Here is a 20,720-nt window from a genome sequence, read left to right on the forward strand (position 1 = left end):
AATGGTAGTGCAGAACAGTTTTACCTGAGGCAAATGAATTGTGAACGTATTTTCCTTCATTAGTTGTGGGCATATCCAGAACAAGTACAAATGACTTGTGAAAACCAGTGTATTTATTTGTGAGGGTAGGCAAAGAATATTTACATCTTTATGCAAGAAGTCCTTGACTTATGACCACTTGTTTAGTGCCTCTCCCCTCCCCAGAAGGCATTTCTGTTCTGATTCTGAAGTTCTGAAGGCCGCTCCCCTGGCTGCCACCTGACCACTTTTCAGGAGCTCAAAAATCGGCCTGCATTTATGGCCATTTACCAATAGCAATAGCACTTAGACTTATATACCGCTTCACAGTGCTTTACAGCCCTCTCTAAGTGGTTCACAGAGTCACTACATTGCCCCCAACAATCTGGGTCCTACTTTTACCCACCTCGGAAAGATGGAAGGCTGAGTCAACCTTGAACCGATGATACTCGAACGGACTGCCGAACTGTTGGCAGTCGGAAGTCAGCACAATTAGCCTACAAAACTGCATTCTAACCAGTGGTGGTATTCAGCCGGTTCTATGTTGTTCAGGTGAACCAGTAGCGGCAGCTGCGGGAGGCTCCGCCCGGACGTCATCACATCCTGTTTTTGATTCTATGCGCATGTGGCATGCATAGAAGGCTCTGTGCATGTGCGGAGTGCACGCATGCTCACATTTGCGAACCGGTAGCAAAGTTAAGTGAATACCATCCCTGATTTTAACCACTGCGCCACCACAGCTCTTAACTGCACTACCATGTCTCATTTCAGCATCCTGGGCCATATGACTGTGGTTTATGATTCTTTGCCACAAACAGGCATTTGCTTCTGGTTTTCAGTTAATACACTTCAGAGGGTTCCCTTAACAATTGTAGCGTTGGCTTAATGACAGTGGTGTTCACCTTACAACTACTGCATTTGCTTAACAACCATCATAAAAATATTTTTTTTAAAATCAGGTCAGTCATATGGGCTACCCACTTTACAACTGTCACAACTTATGACCATGATGGGCCAGGCTCCATTACAGTTGTAAATCCAGGACTCCTTGTATACTCAGAATATAAACATTATATTGCTCCTCTGTTGTTTTATAGTTTGGGATTGAGAGGAGCAGGTTATAACCGCACTGATCTTTAATACTACAAATATTGTAGAGAACTACAGTGAAAGTTTTAACTGCTTTGTATGTACTTTGAACTGAGAACAACGTATTACACTTAACTAGGTGTGTACTAATTGGTATCGGAATAAATGATGCCAGTTGTGGTTTCTTGTGGAACCAGCTAGTCAGCCCAAGGGAAACATTCTGTCCCAAACCCAGTTTTTCTAGGTGCCTTTGAAAGCGGGTGGCAACTCCAAAAACGCAGTAAATGTATTTTTAAAAAGTATTTGCATTATAACACGAAACTTCTTTTTGCTCATTCCCATGTCATTCAAACACAGAGGCAGGGAGTGAGTTGGTAGGTAGTGAGATTGAAAGTAATCTAGCCTTGCTCCCTAAGGACTGAATTAGCATTCGTGACTCACTTCTGCCCAATGTATGTAGTATTTTAGCCACTAAGACATTGATTGATTTTCAAGAGCAGGACGTTGCTGATCTGTAAGTCTCTGTAGATCGTCTAGCAAAGCCAATGTAACAGATTCTAATGTTAGAGGTTAGGAGCATCCAAGAGCCTTTATTATATTCAGACTGGCGAATCAGGGAATTGTTAGATCTAATTGTTGAAAAGCCACAAATAGAATTAGCAAGTCTGCTATTGTAAGAATTGTAATCAACTCCTCTGTTAATTTAGTTCATCCTCTTTTAAAATCCTTTGAACCACTAGCCATTAGGACAACTTATTTTCCATAAATTAATTACCTACATAAATCTTCTGATCGTTTTGATTACTCCTTTCTGTCTATTATAGAGAAGGCAGCTCTGTGATACCTTTGTGGTTGACCACAAAGAATTCAATAACCTAAGTATGTGTGTGCCTTAAAATTATATAAATTTATGACTGCGGCAATTTTATTTTTTCCATTCCCAATTATCATCAAGGGTGTTTCCAGACTTGATTCTACTTCTATATATTAATGGAAGATATTATTGATCTCAAGCTAATCTTGCTAAATAGCTCCCATTAGTGAAATCCTTGTGTGAAAATATGATTGGGAGATGGGACTTTATACCTAATGCAGGGGTGTCAAACTGGTGGCCTGTGGGCTGGATGCGTCATGCACTGACCACCCCCACCCCCGGTTTAGCGAAGGGGGGAAAAGTCATGGTATGTCATGTGATGACAACATGACGTTCGAGTTTGACACCCTTGCCCTAATGCATTTCATTTGACATTTAATGACACAGCACATTTAACACATATTCTCCTTTCACCTAAATAGAAGGAAATTTTTATTCAGCTTACTTTCACTATTCTGAATGAAATGTTATATGTCAACAGTTCATAGTTTGTATCTAAGTGCTAATGGCTTATATAGTAAAAATGACATCTTCCCAAGAGGACTCCTCTTCTTTTCCCATGACTGCTGAAGTTTACTCAAGAATCCGCATTTATTTATTGTCCAACGTATCTGCATTAGACTGGAGATACAAATGACACAATGACGCATTCAACAGAAAATATATCTATATTGCAGTAATCTCAGTCATTCCTCTCAATTTCAGTATTGAGGATTACTTCAATTCTATCACTTCTTTTATGTAGCAGAAATTTGTATTACTTCTAAGCTTAATAATAAGTGAAAGTAATCAATAATATATTCTTGCATGTACAGCTTAGCTAAAGAATTAAACTGAAATGGCTGTCCCAATCAGAAACGTCATAAAACTTCCACAAATGTAGTAGCCTGGAGTGGAGAAGCTTAGATAGCGGGGTGTGGTACAGAAACTTGGCTACATCAATAATTCTATGAGTTACTGAACATTTATTAACTGTTGAACTGTTTCAGTAAAGTAATAATTGATTGAAGTGTCAAATGGGAGATAAATATGTGTTCTTCAGAATTGGAGCCAAGATGGGTATTTCATGAGACAGAAAAATAGAATAACACCATATAAACATATTCTGTAATTTGATTTCAAGGGATGACTACTTTTCTGCTGAGATATTCACCTTCTTGTACCATTTGTCCACAGCTCCACTCTCATGTCTATATTAGCTAGCACATTATTTTCATGAGTTCCCAACTTCAACCAGTCATGAACCCTAGAGAGCCACTATCAATCAGTACTGATAATACTAAAATAGGAGGATCAGGGATCTGACTTAGTACCTCTCAGCTTTCTACATTCCTAGATAATGGAGTGTGTTTGAACACAGTTTATTTTTGTTCTTACAGAATATACATTGTGAGCTGCTTATTATGCCCTTCTTAAAAGTGCTAATTGGACTTATAATGATAACTGAAATGTCCTATTTTGTCAGGAAAAAAAAACTCCCTTTCCTTTTAAAAGTATCCTAAATTAGACAATCTTAGACAGGTGTTTGGCATAGCGCTGCATTTGTTTTCATAACAGTGTGTGAGGATCGAAATAAAAACCTGTGCTTCAGAGGTAAGGAATCTGTGGTCTCCCAATACAGGTAGTCCTCGACTTATGCCGAAATCAAGCCCAAAATTTCTGTTGCTAAGTCTGTTTCACAAAGTTTAATTTTATGTCACTGGCTAGAACTTACTGAGTCATAGTTTCTGTCACTTCTGAGTGTTGGCTACTGCTTACATACTAGGAATTATAAATACAGGTAGTCCTCAATTTATAATCATTCGTTTGGTGACCATTTGAAGTTACAATGCCACTGACCGGTTTTCATATGTACGACCATAATAGCATCCTTGTGGTCACATGATTAAAATTTGGACGCTTGGCAACTGGCATGTGACGGTTGCAGTGACCTGAGGTCATGTGATCACTTTTTGCGATCTTCTGACAAGCAAAGTCATGGGGCAAGCCAAATTCACTTACCAATCATATTACTAACTTGACAACTGCACTTATTCACTTGACAATTGTGGCAGGAAAGATTGTAAACTGGGGTAAATTCACTTGACAACAGAATTGAAAGACATATTCAACAGCAAAAACTAGGTTTTTAGACAGGAACATTCAGGTCAGGGGTGGGTTCTACTTACCTTTACTACTGGTTCGCATCGTACGCGCACGCACTTCTGCGCATGTGCAGATCACCTCTGATGACGTTCGGGTCAGTGAGTGGAGCCTCCCGCCAGTTTTACTACCGGTTCTTGTGAACCGGTCCGAACCGGGGGCAACCCACCACTGATTCAGGTATAAGAGCCGTGGTGGCGCAGTGATTGCAGGCTAATTCTGTCGACTGCCAGCAGGTCGATCCTGATGGACTCAAGGTTGACTCAGCCTTCTATCCTTTTGAGGACCCAAATTGTTGGGGGCAATATGCTGACTCTGTAAACTGTTTAGAGAGGGCTGTAAAGCACTATGAAGCGGTATATAAGTCTTAAGTGCTATTGCTATTGCTACAACAAAAAATCTAAACATTTATTTATTTTTTATTTTATTTATTGGAATTTGTCAAACAAAAACGAGAACAAGAATAAGAGAATAAAGATACAATGACAGGGACAATAGGCAAGTTAGTGCCGTTATGCATGCCCCCTCTGCATAATATCCTGGTAAAATATAATATCCTGGTAAAAAAAAAAATGAACAGTCAGAATAACAAGGAATGTGCTGGATATTATTCAAGTGAAGACCTCTGGCATTACAGAGAGTCCTTATAAGATTGGGTTAGGGCAGAGGTCAGCAACCTGTGGCTCTGGAGCCGCATGTGGCTCTTTCACCCCTCTGCTGCAGCTCCTTGCCACTCAAAATATGCTTCACAACTGCCAATGTGTGATACCCGCCAGCACACAATTTATTGAGATTTTCAACCCCTGGTAGGCCAACCATAGATAAATCCAAGAAAAGAAAAGTTTCAGAAGAAAACAGAACATTTAATTCAACTACATATGCTAGTTTTATGACCGCTCAAGGAATAGTCAGGCACAGGAATGGTTTTGTGGCTCCCAGTATTTTCTTTTCTGTGGGAAATGGGTCCAAATGGCTCTTTGAGTGTTTAAGGTTGCAGACCCCTGGGTTAGGGTTAGGGTTGCAATGTCAAGAATCCCTTTTTGCATTAGAACTTTAGAGGTAAATTCAAACTGAGACTGTAAGGTAGTATGGGAAATGGAAATCATCTGGAGATCAAATCCTATCAATTTGTTCTATAATTTTCTATCATGACATTAACCTGCTTATAATTAGCATTTAAGGCAAGTCCACAGCATTTTTCATTTTGTGGGTCAAACAATATTATGTTGCTTCCTGTTGACTGCTGGATTACATAAGCATTAGATCACAAATACACAAATGTGGTTCAGCTGATGACTCTTCTGCTTGTGGAACAAACTGACAGTAGTGAGGAAGAGCAAGACGTAAAGAACTGATATAAAAATAAAAATATTTCAACTTATTTCAAACTATTATAGACATTCATGTCAGAACGTTTGGGATACATTTTCCCCTAATGCCTGTATGTCACTGTCAATTTGATATTGTGTATGTTTTTTAAAGGGTGCAGAGAAATCACGGAGCATGAATAAGAGGAGTGTAAGAACGGATACATAATTGTATTCTTATTTGTATTTTAATTCAGGACATGTGAATTAAAGCTTGCCCTTAAGTAAAGGCTTAAAGATAAATGAGGTTGGTTCATATCAATATATAACCCAAATGTAATTTTATCCCTGCTGCAGTGAATGTCCCATTGCTGGGATTATGGGAATGTTTATTAGGCTGCAGTAAGAAAGCACATAAAAAATGCAAGTAGAAAAATAGGGACCACCTTTGGTGGGAAAGTAACAATGTTCCATGCGCCTTTGGCGTTTACTCATGCTGGCCACATGACCATGGAGACGTCTTTGGACAGCACTGGCTCTTTGGCTTTGGAACGGAGATGAGCACCACCCCCTAGAGTCGGAAATGACTAGCATATATGTGCGAGGGGAACCTTTACTTTTAAATGGCTATTTCACTTCAAAACAAAACAAAGTCAAAATATGGCTTAGCAAGGTATGTGAAGCTAGCCATTGTCTAAGATGGATATACTTATATGAGCAGATCAGTTCCCTTAAAGCTACTTATACAAACCATCATACCACAAGAAAAGTGGCCTGCAAAAGAAAGAAAGAAAGAAAAAAATGTATAAATTAAAAAAAAGAAGTATAAATATACATTTTTTTTAAAAAAAAGAAAAGTGGCCTGCAATGATACTGAGCCAGTCTGGATAGTTAATGTGGTAGATAGTGCCACAGGAAGAGCTGTACAAGATTAGAACTGCGTTCAATACCAAAAGTTGGACTGGCTTTTTTCATGCATCACTGACCTATGACCTTTTTCCTTGAGACTCTTGAAACTTTGCTCTGTGAAATGCTTCACATTAGTTAAGGCAGGCCTTTGAAAAAGTCTTTTAAACAGGTGGGGATGCTTCTGCTCTAAGCAAGGACATCAATTACTGGGCTCGCTAACCCATTTGTCTTAGAACTATCCAGATACTCCCTTGCTCCAGGCATGGTTCACCAGTAAATACCGAGCCGCTATATAAAAGCCAAGGGCTTTATAACATTCTTTCGGATGCTTCTATTCTTTTTATTTTAAGATGGACAGGCTGGACAGGAAAAAAAAATAATGCCTCCAACTCACTCAGATATTTATGAGGTGAGGTTGTCGTGAATACAATGGCAACTATTTTGACACTAGCCTAGTTCTTAACAAGGTGCATTGCCCAAGGCCTTTCCAACTGAAACCAAGATTTTACACACCTTTAGGATAAACCAGCCTGCACAGTTCAGTCTGTATTTGTTTCAGGCCCCACCTGGTTTTCCAAGTAACTTGTTTTATTGTTTGCTCAGAGCAAAAAGAGAACACCAATGGCAGTCTGCAAACAGGCGCCATAAAAGCAAACTGAGTATCTCGAATGGTTGCTAATCTTCTTTATTTAAGAGGTTATCATTATAGTTAAGAATGCCCAACACCCATCTTTACTCAGGGCGGGATTTTTTTTTTTTAATTAAACCATTCATTGGGAAGAAGTCAGGTGAGCTTGCTGTTGACCTTGACCACGCTTTAGTGTCCACTTTAGCTTCAGCTTGACATCTGGATCGAGCTATCAGGTTGCCAACCTGTTAAACATTTCATGTTTGATTCCTTTGCTTTAGGCACAGTTTTAGTCAGATTCTCTGTCGAGGTTTATGGGTGTTGTAGTGAGGGGGCATGGCAGCAGTATCTACAGCAGGGGTGTCAAACTCAATTTCATTGAGGGCTGCATCAGGGCTGTGTTTGACCTTGGGGGGGTGGGGTGATGGTGGGCATGGCCAGCTTGACGTCACTCATGTTGGGGGCGCCTGTGGTGTCCCAAGTGTTTTGCTAGTGCAAATGGCTCTCAAGCTCCATTTTCAGCTGCGACGGCCTCCTGCAACTGTCAGCCGCGAGCCAGTCCTATGCTGTTTTCAGGGTGGCCCCAGATCTAAGCACCCTGCAGGCCGGATTTGGCCCCCAGGCCTTGAGTTTGACACCCTGGTTTAGAGGCCATTAAAAATTACAGTGGCACCCAAAAAAATGATTTATAACGTTTTTCACACAACTGTTACAGCATCCCCATGGTCATGTGATCAAAATTCAGACACTTGATAACTGGTATGTATTTATGATGGCTACAATGTTCTGGGGTCATGTGATCACTTTCTGTCTCCCTCTGACAAGCAAAGTCAGTATAGCCTACAGATTCACTGAACAACTGTGCTACTAATTTAACTACAGTGACTCATTTAACAACAGTGGCAAGAAAGGTTGTAAAATGGGCAAAAGCTCACTTAGCAACATTCTTACTTAGCAAATTTTGGGCTCAATTGTGGTCATAAGTAGAGGATTACCTATATTCAAGGAAGTTCATTTAAATTTTTATATAAGTCTCCACTTATTCATCCCATATTGGTAGTAAACCATTGCAATCAAATCAGTTATTTGCTCAAAATAATTTATTTTCATGTATGAGTGTCATGCAGATTGTGGCTACTGAAGAGGCAACATGACAGGAGGCATAAAGGGCCAGGCAAAAAGCCAAAGTATTATCAGGTGTTAATACTAGAAATACTCTCCTCTCTCAGTGAAAGCTGAAGTGCTATCATTATGCTTGATGTTCAATATGTGGCAAATTATAGCCCAAATAATTCTATACTTACCCCTATCTCTGCTGACCACATTTTAACCTGGTCGCTCTTAGACATTTCCAATGAAAATATAAGTAGAGTTCCATTCACCAGACAAGTCCTTCTGTTTCAAACTGCACCATGCTCATGTTGTCAGTTTTTGAAGACAATTTTCTTTTTGCTTCTAAACTGCCACGTATTTTAGCTGGGGAAGTTGGGAGGGGATTGTTGTTGGAGCAGTAGAAAGTTAGTCATAATAACATTCTGTATTCAAGGACTTTTGCCTGCGTCTGATGGAGACTGCCTGAAGATTGTATCTGGTGGAGTGTGAAGAGTTGATTGGACAATGTGATGAACTTGTGGGTGTGGGGAAGGGCTGTGAACTCTTAGCTGGGGGGGGCGGGGAACGACCTGGAAGCTTTCAGATTCGAGTTTTCCCAGATGTGCCAACAAGACATCTCTAATAAATTGGAACTTTGAGGAACCTCAGGCCTCAGAGCTTTATTTTGTTGGGGGTGTTTCTTGGAACTCTGACACATGTATCTTAATGCAAGTTTACCTTATACTCTATTTGGCTTGTTGTCTAAGCATTATAGAATGCTGCCCCAACCTGTTTAATATTTGGTGTTTTCAAGTACTGAATGTACCACATTGTGATATGTCTAACCAGGGTCATAATTAGAAGAACACAGATGTGCCAATTCATTCATGAATTTAAACTTGTTTGAAGAATAAGACTCCATATTTTTTCCCACTCTTGCAATTGGGCTTTATAGTCATCGTGATCAGGGGTGGATTCTACTTACGTTTACTACCGGTTCGCAATGGGAGTGCGTGCATGCGCTTGCTTTCCTTGCACTTCTGCGCATGTCAGATCATCAATTATGATGTCCAGGTGGAGCCTCCCACCACTTTTACTACCAGTTCTAAAGAACCGGACAGAACCGGGAGCAACCCACCACTGATCGTGATCAAGGCACTTTCTTGAAGACTGAGGCACTCCATGGAAGTTACCAAACCAGCAATCACTTTTTGTTTCTCACTCTTTAAATCTGAAGCTGGTGGATAAGCAAGAAAACAGCTCATAGTATTCTGTAAAGTTCAGCGTGAAAACACTGATAATGTAGAGTAGAAAAACCACTTATGAAAGATCACAAAGTCTGGCTAACACCAAGAAAGAACTTATGAAACTCAATAATGAAAAAATAATATGGTCGTCAGATTAGGCCAATAATAATAGAAAGAGTGCAGAGAAGAGCAACACAGATGATCAGAAGTCTGGAGGCTAAATCATACAAGGAACCGCTAGGGGATCTAGGTATATTTAGCCTAACAAAGAGAAGGCTTAGGAGTGACATGATCTTCCAATACTTGAAGAGCTGTCATCGGGAAGAGGGGATTGATTTATTCCTCATAGCACCTGAGGGCAGGACAAGAAACAATATGTGGAATTTCCTGATAGTAAGATAGTTCTAAATTGTCTAAACCCTTACTAAGTCGCCTTTGGTCTGACCTAAACATAGTACATAAAATTATCTTCTACAATCCTACAGTCCTTCCTGTAATGACTACTTCAACTTCAACCACAACAATACACAAGCACACAGTAGATACAAACTTAAGGTAAACCGCTCCAAACTCGATTGCAGAAAATACGACTTCAGCAACAGAGTGGTCAATGCCTGGAATGCACTACCTGACTCTGTGGTTTCATCCCCAAACCCCCAAAACCTTAGACTGTCTACTGTTGACCTCACCCCATTCCTAAGAGGTCTGTAAGGGGCGTGCATAAGCGCACCAACATACCTACCGTCCCTGTCCTAATGTCCCTTTTTATTCGTACCCATTTCATGTATTCTTAATCATGCTTATACTTTTATCTGTTATCTTATATATGCTTGACAAAATAAATAAATAAATAAAATAAATAAGAACTTGATCAATGGAACAGCTTGCCTTCTGGAGTTCTGGGCGCTCCATTGCTGAAGGTGTTCAAGAAAAGATTGAACAACCATTTGTCCTGGATGGCATAAGGACTCCTGCCTAGGGCAAGGGGTTGGATTAGAAGATTTCCAAGGTTCAGCCCTTTGATTCAATGAGTGACCAATAGAACCAATCCCTTTGGGGCAGTATTCCTGGCATGAAAGCACTCTCTTATCAGCTGCTACATCATACCCTTTATCTATTTTAATCCTATCCTTATCTATTTGTGTGGTTTTTCTTCATAGTATTCCTTGTCCCAGTGCTGCTGTCATTACCTTCAGCCCTCTCTAGCCTATTAACCTGCCTTTTTCTTAACACCTACTCATTTCACTAACCTATTTCTATGCTGTTTTTATTGGCATTTGGACAGACTAATGTGGAAGGTGATGGCATAACCACTGTGAGAAATCAGATACTGGCTCAGATGGCTAGGGGCATAGATGGCTGAAATTAATAGAACATAGACCTCGTGTGCATACATGTCAGCATTTCATGAATGAAATGAGAATATTCTTATACATTCTTGTAATACTCCAGCTGTCATACTAGAAATCACTGCTTCACTGCATGCTTCTGACTGCAACAGTTTTAAAGATTTTCCTGTGTTAATCCAATGGAGGGCATATTTGAAATTGTATACTTCAGCTGCGTTTACACAGATCATGTTCAACATGCATCTTTCCTCTAATCTGAGGATTACATCTCTGAAGGCTAAGAAAAAAATCACAAAATTACAAGAGACAAATTATTTGAATGCTTCTAGCCAGAGGTGGTATTCAGCCAGTTCGTACCAGTTCAGGTGAACTGGTAGCGGAGATCATGGGTGGGCCTGCCCACCCCCCCACCCCTCACCACCCTGGCTCTATGCTGCCCTATTTAGGCACGGTTTTTAGGCTGGGGGCATGCACGGAAGGCATGCAAGGAAAGCACATGCACGGAAAGCTGGGCGCATGTGAAGGTGCGCGCGGGACGAACCGGTAGCAACAAAATGGGAAACCCACCGCTGCTTCTAGCCCAACTGTCCACTAGAAAATCTTCAAGGCAGCAGCCAACTAAATTAAAATATGAAATGTATTTTTAAAAAACAGAACACATTAACTATTTAGCTATCTAATCACTCAGAAACAGTTTTGATATCACAAGTTTCTATTAAAGCATTAGTTGGGTGGTCACTCACAACCTGGAATGAGTGAAAGGAGTAAGGATGGACTTCTGCTTTTCTCCTGAATTAATGAAGAGGATTGCTGTAAGAAGAATCCAATACCATAAAAATCTCCCTTCTGCTAGTTCCAGCAAAATAGTTAATAGATCAGAAAGTGAGCAAGCATTAGGAGATGCTGTCAGATATTCAGATTCAAAGATGTCTTTGAGTCAAGCTTGATTCTTATTTGATGACTTATATGATATATCAATGCAGTTTTGGGGCATGGTTCCAAACTGTTTTGCCATTGTCTTCTTCCAGGCTGTCTTGCTTTGATTTGACTTCCCAGTATAACCTACAACCCTGGACTTCCCAAACTTTTTCATCCATGCACTAACTAGAGGCTAACCCTGATTATTCTTGATCAGCCTTGCTGCTGCCCGTTATTCAGATGGTCAAACTAAGTACTAATTAGGATTTTTTTGGTGGGTGTGGACTAAGAATAATTAAGGCCAAGGATATGCCTGTCACTTACAACAATTGGAAATGATAATGGCATCTCTGCTTAAGGAAATGCCATTGCCGAATCCTGTTATTATGAATAACAGGTCATGTGACACTAGTATCAGAATGAAGGATGGCAAATAGAAAGAAAGTAGTCTGGGCACTTTGCAAATTGTACAATGTTTACTTTAACATAGGCATGACTTTAGTTATTGTACAACACAGTTAATGAATATAGATCTCTCTGTCTGTGTCTGCTTTTCTCTCTCTCTCTCTCTCTCCCCCCTCTCTCTTTCCTTCTGTAACACATATTTCACTGTCCAAGTTGAGAAATTAGAAAGCTGCTTTGCATGTTTCTGTGTGAATGAAAACTCCTAGTTAATCCATGCAAGTAATCTCACTCAGAGGTTTAGATAAATGTATACAGGATGGATACGACATGTATTTTGGAGCCATACATTATCATTTAATTGAAGTCGTTCCTCAAAATAGAGTTTAGAAGACATCTATTAGAAGCAACTCAACTCATGCCTTCAATAGAAAATCACTGGATCTTTAAAAACAGTGTTTAAAATTAAAGTATTCTTTTGATGTCTATATACCAAGCCATTTAATAAACTTCTGAAACTATGTTTCTGGTCTTGTGTATGTTGCCAAAATGTAATGCGATTTTAATGCATTAAAATTGACAATTCCCATAACAGAGGAACTAAACAGTTCTAAGCAGTATTACAGAAAGTAGTTCAACTCAACCTATTAGTTTCCCTTTCTAGTAGTTCTGCATAGAACTAAACTGTTAATTACTATGGTTGTTTATTGTCTTTATTCAAAGGATTGCTAGTAAAGGAGAAGACAATGAAGAGATTTTTGTTGTTGTTGATTATGCAGTTAACATTGTTGGAATAGAAGACATACACACACACACACACACACACACACACACACCCCAAACCTGCTTTAGTAGTATTTATGAAGTCTGGCTACCTGCCAATTTTACAATACATCAAAAGCTTTTAAAAGTTTTACAACAAACATTTCACAATTCCCTTGTCACTTTGTCTGAGAGTAAGGAGTGTTCCCTTGCACCAAAGGGTTTCTGCTTCTCTTTCTTTGACTACTTAAATATACATAGCGCATATTAGATGTATAATTCTGATTCCTAAAAATAGAACTCATAAAAGTTCCAAAGGAAGAGGAAGGAAGCTAAAACTAGATGAGAATATTCAGGTCCAGGATAGAGCAATCTTTTAAAATAATGGCAGTATCCCAAATTCTAGAATTAATTCCTTATGATTATTTTGTGATTTGCTGCAGAATCTGCAAGCCAGGGCCTAATCATAATTTTCAAATTTGTAATACAGTTTTAATCCCTTGTAATACCATAATCCCACCTGATGAAATCTTTGTACAATCTTACATTACTTTTTCTGCATTTCTAAAATTGTGCCATGGCCCACAGTGTGTCTTTTCTATCCATATCCCAAACATATTATGGCATTATGGGATCTTGCGATAGGTATGTACAAGCATGCATACATGTAATTCATTGGTGTGAAAATTAGATACTTACTGCCTCTGAAAAGTAGCAGTTAAAAAGGTAAAGGTTCCCCTTACACATATGTGCTAGTCGTTTCCAACTCCAGGGGGTGGTGCTCATCTCCATTTCAAAGCCAAAGAGCCAGCACTGTCCGAAGACGTCTCTGTGGTCATGTGGCCAGCATGACTAAACGCCAAAGGCGCACGGAACACTGTTACCTTCCCACCAAAGGCGGTCCCTGTTTTTCTACTTGCATTTTTTACGTGCTTTCGAACGGCTAGGTTGGCAGAAGCTGGGACAAGTAACGGGAGCTCACCCAGTTACGCGGCACTAGGGTTTTGGACCGCTGAACTGCTGACCTTTCAATCGACAAGCTCAGCGTCTTAGCCACTGAGCCACGGCGTCCCTTTTAAAGTAGCAGGTTTTTTTAAAGTAGCAGTTACCATCCTACAAATAAGTGCATTTACCCTTATTCCTTGGGATTGTTTAACCAAAAGGAATGTCAGTCCATCTATTTCAGAACATAACACCTTCCTGAGCATTTCACTTCCTCACTTTGATGAATTTGATTTTAAGTTTATTCCACTATGAAACTATTGATATTTAATAAGCAAAGTCATTTTCCTAAGAACAAAATTCCTTTGTTTCTTTAGACTTATTATGTTCTTGTTCCATTAGCTCTCCACTCCTCCAGCCTACTGGAATGGCCTTCTGAAGCTATCAGTCCTTGAGTACATCTCTGTAAGACTTAACTTGCTGTTGGGTAACTATTGTAGAAAGGCTGAGGCGGTCAAGGTTGGGAAAGGACAATTTCAGTAGACCATGGCACAATCTGCCCAAATTAATCTATGGGCACACAGGGACTCTTGTAAGCACAGGGGCAGAAGTCAATCAATAGGGGATGGTGAACTAAATGGAGTGATAAGGGCTCAATGATGTAACCTCTTCAAGGACAGAAGAAAGGGAATGGATTAGTCAAAGAGATAGAGACAAAAATGCAAGGTCTGCCCCACTGCTCAGAGTCCCTGTGTGCCCATAGATTAATTTGGACAGATTCTTTCTTAAAGCATAGAAATAGCCAGGAATGCATAGAGTGGAATATGAAGAAGACTTGCCAGTATTTTTTAAAACAACAGATCAAAGCTTAATTTAGGTGGGCAGGGACAACATAAGGAAACACTTTTAAAACTACAGTACCCTTCTAATACAGTCCAGTATTAAGCAGATCAGGGGCCCATCCCCTCATTCTATAAACTTTTTCCAACTGGATATCCTCCAGATGTGTGGGCTTCAGCTGCTGGCCAACTTGATATATCTAAGAGTTCTCTCATAGCTTGCAGCAGGTGATTCCAATTACTTTAGGTTGGACAATTAATTGTATTATTTCTTGGGTTATGAGTTAAATGGTGGTATTTATTTGCAGGGCTTATAGGCCATTCTAATCAACCAATTCTGAATGGCATAGAACTCCCCAAATCTGTATACTGGGATTGAAAAACATTCTGTTTTTTAAACTAAAACCATATATTGTAAATAGCCAAAAGAAAAAGAAACCAGGAATCAATATTCAAAATACAATGGGATTAATTCATCATCTGAAAGGATAATCATAACCACCCCGCCTGCAATTCAGAACACTGAATTTATGAAACTCGGTTGGGAGGGGTTCACTCAAATATCTAGAGGTTCAAGAGGAAGGACATGGCAACTAAGAAGATATGTTTCCATGAAGCACTTACTTTACTTAATTCAAACTGTAGTAACACTGGAGTACATCATTTGAAGCCTATTTATTCTGCTGAGTGAGGCCCTGGAACAATTCCCCTGAAAGAACTACTGCAGGTTACCCAGTAGTAGGAGAAAGGGTTAAAAAAAGTCAGGAAGGCAGCCATGATTGCATGATTGAAGGCCTGTTTTACATCAAATGCATGTTATGTGCCAAAAAAGGTTGTGGTCCCCTGATTTTTACTCATCCCTTACTGATGGATGTCCCTGATCCTCAATCCAAGATACTCTCCATTGTTTCTATAGGGCAATGGTTCTGCAGTGGAAGATTTTGAATGTCCTATATGCTAAATTATTATTCCCTAAAACTTGTAAGCCACAAACTGATCTGCTCTATTTCCCATGTCCTTGCTACTAATTGATCCTAAATTAAAACAGTTTGCAATTCATAATATCACCAAAAATTGTTCACAATTATCCCCAATAAACAAAACCACCACATAGGAGTAGCTTCTTTCTGCGCTGCATTATTAGAAATAGATTTTTCTTACACCTCTTCATTGAATTATCTTGCCAACATATTTTTATGTTTGTTATATGTAAAAGTCTTCTTTTATGGTAGATAATTTGAGAATGAAATGAACACCTTGTAACGTTTCTGATCCTCCAGAGAGAGATTGCTCCCATTAACATTTTCTACAAAACCTTCTGTAAAAAAATAACATTATGAACGAAATCCAGTGCATTTTGTTTGAACTCCAACTTGATCCTTTGTTTATTCTGTTTGGCCAAAATCCTACTTACAGGAGATGTTACTCTACATCTGATTTATTACAGTAGTTTTCAAATATCTTATTAAAAGTTTAAAAAAAAAAAAATCTGGACTTTCATTTTGGACAGTACTTTCTTGAAACATGTGCAGCTTAACTTTGAGAAAGTTAACCTAAACAGATCTACATAGTGCATTAAAACAGTTTTGTAATGTTTACGTATCTTAGCTATATTTGTCTTTCATTGGAACCCTAATAAAAGGAACTAAAAAGAACTTGGAAAAATTAACCAAATACATGAAAAAGAACAGAAGAGTAAACAAAATTCCTGAATTAACTTGTGTGCATGACACAAAGATAGATATTATTTTATATGTATGTGTACATGTATATATTAATGTGCGTGTACATATACTGTATATATACATGCATACACACATATACATATACATACATACACACATCAGATAGATAGATAGATAGATAGATAGATAGATAGATAGATAGATAGATAGATAGACAGATATAGTTTTTTCCTTTATATTGTAATTAGAAGCTTACAAATTTATATTGAATAACTTAGGATAACATTTGTATATCTGATAAAGTGGGTTCTCTTCCATAAAACCTTATGCTACTTTATACATTGAATATGTGTTTGTTACATTTGTATATAACATTAAAACTATAGTCTAACACGATGTCAAGAAATCTCATGCTTCCGTACTCTTCCCTTTCTCCTAAATCAGTACAAATCCACAGGGAGACTAAGCTCATATCATCAATGAGTGAAAACAGTCTTTTTGGACTATTTTTAGCTGGCCATGACTGTATTGGACTAGAATAGCGGACAGGAGACAGGAAGGCATAACATTAAACTATAGGTTCACAACATATTCAAACCCAACCAATGATTTCAACTGCTTCACTTTGCCACCAATTATAAATACCACTATATTCTTTAAGCATCTGATTCTTTCTTTTTACTGTGGCATGGACATCTCCTGTACATTCTTCCATTTAATTAACATATTAGCAGGCCATTCTCAAATAATTGCCTTCCTGGGAATATTTTTTTTTTCATTTTGCTGATGCCAGTTTTCAATTCCAGAGGGAGGCAGAGAGACAAGTGTGAAGAAGTAAGTACACAGAAAAGCCACTGCCAGGTTGCCAAGAACCCTATGAATGATTTAATAAACACAGTCTTGTTTCATTCATCAGGTGATTGGAATATGTATGTATTTATTTAAATGTATTGGTCACCAAACTCTAGTGGAGGCTTTACAGCCTATTCCCAAATTCTTTTTCCCAGTACTTCACCACAGATAGCTTCCAGCAAAATACATTTAGAGGGGTTTTCCACATGACCAATATTTCTTCTGATAACAATAGCCTTTAAGAACAAATTGATTGTAAAACAGTTATAATTTTACTCCCATGGGTCAGTGCTCAGGCTGTACCATTTTGGAAATTTCCTGGACTGCACTAGAATTTTATTAACTTGTGGGAATCTTTCCTAACCTCTGCTCCCAGAAATCTGCTAGCATGGCCTTCAGCCATGTTATTTACTTGGGAAAGTAGTTATTGTAATGCTCATAGATTTGCAGGGCATTGAATTTGTAAAAGCTGGATCAAGCTGCGCTTGCTTGTGGTTATTCAGAATGAAATGTTCTTTTTGAGTTGTTGGCAAGAAGGATAAAATTTAAGCATGAGAAAAATCTGGACTAAATTTTCATAAATCACAGGAAAATGATTTATTCTATCAAATTTCTACAGAAGGGTTTGTTCCAATGAAAGGTAGTCCTCGACTTACGACATACAATCATAATTGAGCCCAAAATTTCTGTTCTGTTGCTAAGTGAATTTTGCCTTATTTTACACCTTTTCTTGTCACCGTTGTTAAGTGAGTCCCTGCAGTTATTAAGTTAGTAACACAGTTGTGAAATGAAGTTGGCTTCCCAACTGACTTTGCTCATCAGTAGGTCACAAAAGGTGATCACATGTCCCTAGGACACTGCAACCCCCATAAATACGAGACAGTTACCAAGCATCTGAATTTGGATCAAGTGACCAGGGGGCTGCTGCAATGGTTGTAAGCGTGAAAAACGGTCATAAGTCACTTGTTTCAGTGCTGTTGTAACTTTGAATGGTCACTGAATGAACTGTTATTAAGTCAAGGACTACCTCAATGGTGGGTTGCTACCGGTTCGCCCCAGACCAGGCGAACCAGTAGCGGCAGTGGCGGGAGGCTCCGCCCACCTGCCCAGACGCTTCTGCGCATGCGCAGAAGCATCATGCGCACACACGCCCACGAGCGAAACAGTAGCGACGGGTTTTGAAACCCGCCCCTGGACTACCTGTACCAGATAGTTCTCCATGACAGAAGTTTCCATTCATAGACAAAGAAAAGAATTGTGTTTCTACTGCAAATCAAGAGTTTGGTAGCATCTTTTCTAACTAACCCATTTTATTAAAAACAGTGGTGGAATTCAATTTTTTTTACCAGCGGTTCTGTGGGCTTGGTGGGCATGGCAGGGGAAGGATACTGCAAAATCTCCATTCTCACCCCATTCCAGGGGAAGGATACTGCAAAATCCCCATTCCCTCCCCACTCCAGGGGAAGGATGCTGCAAAATCCCCATTCCCTCCCCACTCCAGGGGAAAGGATATTGCAAAATCCCCATTCCCACCCTACTCTGGGGCCAGATAGAGGTGGTATTTGCCGGTTCTCCGAACTACTCAAAATCTCCTCTACTGGTTCTCCAGAACCTGTCAGAACCTGCTGAATTTCACCCCTGATTAAAAGGCATAAGCTTTCATGAGTTGCTGCTCACTTCATCAGATGCTTGGAGTGGCTCAGCCTGTATACAATTTAAATTGGAAGAAGATGGGAGGGAGAAGGCAAGGAGGGAAAAACAGGCCAGCTATGCTGATACAGGTTACAGTGAGACAGATTATAAATACCTTATCAATTGTAATGTGTTAAAAAGACATTGGATTTGTTGGTAATTGATAGCACCTGTAAAATAAGACTTAGTGCCTATCTACGTGAAATAGAAGTACCTGCCACATCGGTTTCAAGACTGTTAGAAGAAAGCTAAGCAGTCCTATTAACCTCTATGAATTATGTAAAAGGTTGGGCTAGAGTAAAAGTTTCGAAAGAAAATAAGAAACCTCGTCCTACATACTTAAAATCATTGAGGCTTTGGCTTTTTGAAATATGAGTGGAATGACTGAAATTCTTCTATCCTAAGGCTGCAGAAATGGATTGTCATAGTCGCATTATCAGACTGTAAAAATGGCCAGATATTTATTTATTATTTAAAACATTTGTATAGCGGCCCATTTTAAAACCCAACCCCGGGTGACTCACAAGCAAACAATAAAAACAAAGAAGATTAAAAACAAGATGAGAAAAGCCTATCCCACAACTGAACTTCCCCAATATTTCCTATGACATTGGCCTTACACTTTGGCCTCACCCTCTCCTAACACTTGGGGGAAGTTCAGCTTTTAAATGGTTTTTAGAAGCTTATTGGGAACGGGGAAAATTTACTCCATGCTTTGGAACATTGTGCCCCTCGAGGTGAGATCCGACCCCATCCTCTTGGCTTTCCCAAAGACCCTGAAATCCTGGTTCTGCCAACTGGCTTGGGCCCTGATGGGATTGTCCCAGTGGTGAAATTCAGCCCGTTTTATCTGGCTCAGGCAAACTGGTAGTGCCGGTGGTGGGAGGCTCCGCCCACCCGCCTGGATGTCATCACATCCCGTTTTTTACCCTCTGCGCATGCTCAGAAGGCTCTGTGCATACATGGAGAAGGCGCGCACGCGTTCACATTTCCAAACCGGTAGCGAAGTTAAGTAAATTTCACCCTGGAGCATCCCACCAGGGATGATTAGTGGATTTGGAAGGAGATCCCACCCCAGTCCTATTGCATTCTGGTTTCTAAATTAACAATTTTTTGTTAATTTTAATACTTAATTTTTTTTTAAGTGTTTATGTTTTGTATTTTATTTTTATGATGTTGTAAGTCATCCAGAGTCACCGGACATTGATATGGGTGGTATATAAATTAGCTAATTAAATACAAGTTTATTTTCACTAACCCTCTACCAAAATTCAATTTGTGTTGTTATTGATTTATGGATTAATAAAAAAGCACATATATTACTGTTTTATGTGTTAGTTACTTTTAATGTTTTAATCACTGTACGTAAGAATAATTGGTTCCCTTTGCAATGCAGTTTACCTCTTTGTATTTTATTTTATGCAGTTAAATATATTTTCTACCATATGAACAACTAGATTATATCCATTTATTCACTTTATACTTCCTTGCTTAATTCTGGAATTGTATACTACAGGTAACCCATGTAGCTTGCTTAATTATCTATTTAAAACATTAATGCACTTAAAGCAATATAAAATTTGGTTTTCATTTTAGAATTGATTTTGTCAATTATTTCAGTTCTAGAATTACAGATTAATTATATTTTCATATTTGCAAGTCATTTCATAATTTCATAATTTGTCTAAAAGTGAATCTAGTTACCATATCAAAATGGCACCCTATAAACCATCAGTCATGGTAACAGTTTCTATTGGCATGTGTTGTCAATATGTATATGTTTCCATTTACCAAACAGCATTGACTCAATTGGTAGAGAGCCAGTTGGGTCAAATGGTTAAGGTACCAGGCTAGAAACTAGGAGACTGTGAGTTCTAGTACCACCTTAGGCATGAAAATTAGATAGATGATCTTGGGCCAGTCACTATCTCCAAGCCCATGATGTCAGCAGGCTCACGCAACCAGTCAGTTGA

At 39.1% G+C, this 20,720-nt stretch overlaps 1 protein-coding gene across 2 annotated transcripts in view; it reads left to right on the top strand.

Moving 5' to 3' along the window:
- Positions 1-20,720, top strand: part of FRMD4B (FERM domain containing 4B) — a 253,347-nt gene that overhangs the window by 125,313 nt on the left and 107,314 nt on the right. The window lies entirely within an intron of this gene.

This window comes from Pantherophis guttatus, chromosome 2 (genome assembly GCF_059756535.1).
Source record: "Pantherophis guttatus breed Tessera chromosome 2, ASM5975653v1, whole genome shotgun sequence".
Taxonomy (NCBI): domain Eukaryota; kingdom Metazoa; phylum Chordata; class Lepidosauria; order Squamata; family Colubridae; genus Pantherophis; species Pantherophis guttatus.